We start from the raw sequence: 6,000 nt of genomic DNA, 5'->3' as shown, positions 1-6,000 counted from the left end.
TTCTTAAATACTTGTTGGTTATCTGTCAGACTTTTGATACTATTTGGTAAGTGACCAAAGACTTTAGTGCCAGTATAATTCGCCCCTTTCTGTGCCAAAGTTAGATTTAATCTTGAATAGTGAAGATCATCCTTTCTCCTAGTATTGTAGTTATGCAAACTGCTATTACCTTTGAATTGGGTTTGGTTGTTAATAACAAATTTCATAAGAGAGTATATATACTGAGAAGCTACTGTGAATATCCCTAGATCCTCAAATAAATGTCTGCAGGATGATCTTGGGTGGACTCCAGCTATTATTCTGATTACACGCTTTTGTGCAATAAATACTTTATTCCTCATTGATGAATTACCCCAAAATATGATGCCATATGAAAGCAACGAGTGAAAATAGGCGCAGTAAGCTAATTTACTAAGATGTTTATCACCAAAATTTGCAATGACCCTTATTGCATAAGTAGCTGAACTCAAACGTTTCAGCAGATCATCAATGTGTTTCTTCCAATTTAATCTCTCATCAATGGACACACCTAAAAATTTGGAATATTCTACCTTAGCTATATGCTTCTGATTAAAGTCTACATTTATTAATGGTGTCATACCATTCACTGTATGGAACTGTATGTACTGTGTCTTATCAAAATTCCGTGAGAGTCCGTTTACAAGGAACCAGTTAGTAATTTTCTGAAAGACAGTATTGACAATTTCATCAGTTAATTCTTGTTTGTCAGGTGTGATTACTATACTTGTATCATCAGCAAAGTGAACTAACTTTGCCTCTTCATGAATATAGAATGGCAAGTCATTAATATATATTAAGAACAACAAAGGACCCAAGACTGACCCTTGTGGAACCCCATTCTTGATAGTTCCCCAGTTTGAGGAATGTGCTGATCTTTGCATATTATGAGAACTACTTATTTCAACTTTCTGCACTCTTCCAGTTAGGTACGAATTAAACCATTTGTGCACTGTCCCACTCATGCCACAATACTTGAGCTTGTCTAGCAGAATTTCATGATTTACACAATCAAAAGCCTTTGGGAGATCACAAAAAATCCCAATGGGTGGTGTTCGGTTATTCAGATGATTCAAAATTTGATTGGTGAAAGCATATATGGCATTTTCTGTTGAAAAACCTTTCTGGAAACCCTTCCAAGATGGCCGCCGAGTAAGTGATGCCAGAAACCATTTCCAGAAAGTTAAGTGATTTAGACAGGAATATAATTTATTTTAACGCCGACAACAAATTAAATACATGCATTAGTGTATCATTTAGTCTTGCCGTTAAAGGTTTAACTTTTCTTTGCGTATTTTTTCAGAAAACACGAAAAGATCGTAACTTCGTGAAGTCGCGCGTAGGCTTAAATTTTGTAAACGTATTTGTTTCTTGTTTCACGGTAATTTAACTAATTTCTCGGTAACAAATAAGTAAACTACCGTGAATAGCGTATAACTTCATTGTTTTAATACAGTTTTCGGAAAAACAGCGTAACTTTATATCAGAAACTTGCTTATATACATTTGTTTATAGGCCTAATTCTCGTAACGTTTTTGGAGAATCAAAGTTAAAGTATCTCGTTTCATTATCCTTTTTTTATTCCATCGAGTAAAATATAAAATAAATAGCGTATACCTTCATTGTTTGAATACAGATCTCAGAAAAACAGCGGAATTTTAAATCAGAAACTTGCTTATATACATTTGTGAATAGGCTTAATTCTTGTAACGTCTTTTTTGATTTTTTATTCTAGCTAAAGTATTATTTTTGCCATGTGTCAGAAGTGCCTGACTTGCCGTAGAATTGTTAGTTCCGGGATTTGGTGTATTGGATGCAGTAGTTTTTTTCATTGGGGGGACTGCAGTGGCGTGGGTGTTGGGAAAGTGGATCAGGCTCTTCAGTGGTTATTTAGGATTTGCAGCAGAGATAGGAAGATAGTGGAACAGGAGGGGAAAATTCCTGCCCTTCAGGCTGAGCTGGATCAGGCTAGGGGGGATCTGGACAGGTTAAGGAGGGAGAAGGCCAAAGAGAGATGGGAAATGGCAACAGTTAGCAGAAGGAAGAGGCCTAGAACTAAGTCTGACAGTTTTGTGGTGAATGTCAAAAATAAGTTTGACCTGTTGCTTCACTTAGAAACTGATGAGCCTCAAGCAGAGGTAGGTGTAGACAGGACACAACAAACTTTCAATAGGAAATTGAAAAAGAGTGTAGGAAAGCCATCGAAAAGGAAGAAAGTTTTGTTGTTAGGCAGTTCTATGCCAGAGGTGTAGGCCAACTTCTGCAGGAGGGATTAGGACCAGAATACCAGGTCACAAATTTTTTCAAACCAAGTGCTAGTCTGGATCAGGTGACAGAGGATTTAGGTTCACTCTGTAAAGGATTTACCAGGGAAGACACCGTGGTTATTGTGGGAGGGCCAGGGAACAGCATCGACAGAGAACCTGGGTACAGTATAGATTGTGACCTGGTAAAGATTGCGTCGGCATCGAGACACACCAATGTTGAATTTGTATCTGTCCTGAGACGCCATGACCGGCCTCATTTGAACTTTTCTGTTGGGAGAGTTAATTTGGAGTTGGAACAGCTGCTTGGGTCGGGTGCGGGGGCTCATATTGGTGTGGTTCCTGTTGATTCTCTCAGTAGGTGGGACTATACCAGGCACGGCCTACATCTCAACAGGAAAGGGAAGGGGAAACTGGCTGGGGTAATAGCAGGAAATTTAAGGGGGGGAGGCACTGCCATGAATGGTAAAATACCAGAGGTTACAGGTGTTGGAGCAGCACCTTTTTTAGGATAGGTAAGACAGAAAGATGTCAAGTTCTATGAGAGGTCAGGATTGAAACAAATCTTGAGTTTAGGAAAGAAATTAAACAGCACAATTCTAGCACATTGGATCACCAATCACAGCTGTCAATTATAAATTTTCACCAATCACCATAAATTTTATCTCCACCAAGTTGTGTCTCAGTCCTAGGTAATTGCATTGATGAATTAAAGTCACCCAACCCAGTTGACATAATCTGCCTCTCTGAACACCATGTGACCACTGGTATAGCAACTAGGCCTAAGCACAATGAGAAACTCAGACAGGAGAGTACTGCAAATGTTAGAATAAGGAAAGGTTCTCATAAAAGTATAATTAAAAATAATGTAAGTATATTTCATCAAAATATTGGGAGTTTAAAGAATAAAATAGATGAGCTTCTGGTTTGTTTAGAAGATTTAGAAGCTGAGGATGAAATAGATATACTATGTCTGTCTGAGCATCACATTGTTACTGATATGGATAAGGTAAATGTAAGTGGATATAAGCTCTCTGCACATGTAATGAGAGAAAATTTGGAAAAAGGAGGAGTTGCCATATATGTCAAAAGTTATCATTGCGCAAAAAGTATAAAAACAAAAAACTTTTGTGTAGAGAAACATATAGAAGCATGTGCCTGTCAGCTTAAATTAAATAAAGGCACATTTATAATTGTAACTGTATATAGGTCCCCATCAGGAAATTTTCATCTATTTCTGAAAAATTTGGACTCCTTGTTATGCTATCTGTCAGACAGGGGGAAGCACATTTATTATTTGTGGGGACTTCAATGTAGATTCTCTGAAAGAGGGTAATAGGAAAAATGACCTTGAAGTATTACTCGGTTCTTTCAATTTGACACCCGCTATTGATTTTCCTACTCAGGTGGTAAAGGATAGCAGCTCACTGATAGATAACTTCTTTATAGACCAAGATAAGTTTAACCAGATAAATGCTCAGCCTGTTGAGAATGGTCTTTCTGATCATGGTGCACAGCTAGTTACAATATATGACACAGCTCCATTCACCAATACTAAACAGTCCTCCAAAGTAGTACGTTCAGCCAACGATTTAACAATTGCAAATTTCAGGGAAAGCCTACAGCAGTTAGACTGGGATGAGGTGTACCGTGAACCTGATCCCAATTTAAAATATAATTTATTTCATGACATTTTTGTAAATGCATTTGAAAACTGCTTCCCCAAGAAAATAGTTAAATATACTCGTAAGAAACCTTGTAACAAACCATGGCTTACTAAGGGTATAAAAATATCTTGTAACCGGAAAAGGGAAATGTATCTGACAGTAAGAAAGAGTAGTGACCCAAAAACTATCAAACATTATATAAACTACTGTGTTATATTAAGAAAAGTTATTAAAAAATCCAGAAGTATGTGTATCATGTCTGAAATCAACAACTCTGATAATAAAATTAAAACAATTTGGAATATTATTAAAAGAGAAACAGGTCAACCAAGAGCACAGGAAGACAGTATTACCATCAAATTGAATGAAAACTTTACGAACAAAAAGTCAGAAGTTGAAACTATTTTTAATAATCATTTTCTAAATGTTGTGGATATAGTAGGATCCAGGTGTCGCTACGAACCGAAGGCGAGGGAGTGTAAACGAGCGGTTGGAATAGTTATGGGCACATGTGAGGCTCGAATACAGCTAAAAGTAAAAAGATGTTGCTTATAAAAGATCCAACATTTCTTTGAAATATTTAAAGGCATCTCTGATAAGGTTACTTGATTTAAATTTACATTGTTGCTGCGTATGGTGCGTGTCGTACGCAAGGCTGCGAGTGTCAACTGTTTCACAGAATGGTCTCAAGCCAAAGGGCCCGCTTCTGATGATGTGGGCAAATTTTAAAGAATGGAGCCCTTCGAAGACCTTTCGCTCGCCATAATATTGACAGTATTCTGTGAATGTTAACTTCTGACTAGGACCAATGGGTCAGCCTTTGATCATTTTACATTGTTCGACTGATAATACGGCTTAAAGCAGCGAAAGCGGTCGTGTTGTAATAAATAACGATTTTACAGCTTTGAGCGGAGTTCTTCCTAACATCATTTCTGTTCGTGTTTCATCTGAATATTACAAACGGCGTATTTTGTCTTGAACCTAATTTTCTTCACTCATCCAGTTGTTGTAAAAAAGGAAGAGAGCACTTCACCTCCGTTACAAACAGTAATGAGCTATGATCCATCGCTTTAAACTTCCCTCTACGATTAACACTTCCCAAGAAGTAGAAGCAAAGACAAACAATTAGGTTGTACCACCTCGTGAAAATAATAATTGATGTTTAAAAAGTTATTTAGACAGGAAGTCAACCCCTACTCCTCTTTGAATATGTTCAGCATTAATTTTCTTTGCCTCTAATAAATTGGTGACAGGCTTATTTTCAATCGTGTACGGACAATGTCCCACGTTGCCTAGCGACAGTGTGGTAGTATACTAACAAGAAACCATCACTACTACGTAGTATGACTCCTTAGAGCACATTTTATTGCCTAGCGCCATAGTGGAGCTATACTAAGAAGAAACCATCACTACCATGGATTCAGTCCAAGTATTTTTACGAACTTATAAATATGTAATTTAATTTAACCACAATGCAATTTTATTTCGTATTTACTCCGGCAACGTCAAAACAGCTGCTCTGCTACTGTTATTGCCTAGATGCACGAAAACAATCCTGTGTTTCTCCTGTTACTGATGTGACGCATATCCCGTCTCCTTGATGGAAACGTTGATTCAGTATGACGTGTTTGGACAGAGGAAACCACCACTGCCAGGTAATGGGATGAAATATTCAGTCAATGTCCGATACCGCTGCATTTGTGTGGCAACGCATTCCGCTAAAATATACATGTACCAATATTTAATCGGAACAATTCAGTAAATGGTATTTGATCTGCGCGCTGTTAACTAGTATTTGTTCCGAATGATGTTTCACTGCTCAAAAAGAGACATTAATGATTATCACCACCGAAACAAAAGATTACGTCAATGTGTTAGGACCCAATGTCTGCAATACGTGTCATACGTACGAGTAAATGATGATCGCAAAACTTATTCCATGATCTACTTTCCTAGTCTGAATGGATTTCTTAGCTATACTTCTCTCCTAAATATACTTTCACGAAATTTTTAAAGTACTTCCAAGATTCACAAAAATTTGCGGTGTATCA

The sequence above is a fragment of the Schistocerca cancellata genome, chromosome 3, assembly GCF_023864275.1.
Source record: "Schistocerca cancellata isolate TAMUIC-IGC-003103 chromosome 3, iqSchCanc2.1, whole genome shotgun sequence".
In the NCBI taxonomy this organism is placed as follows: domain Eukaryota; kingdom Metazoa; phylum Arthropoda; class Insecta; order Orthoptera; family Acrididae; genus Schistocerca; species Schistocerca cancellata.
Note: the sequence above shows the minus strand (reverse complement) of the source record.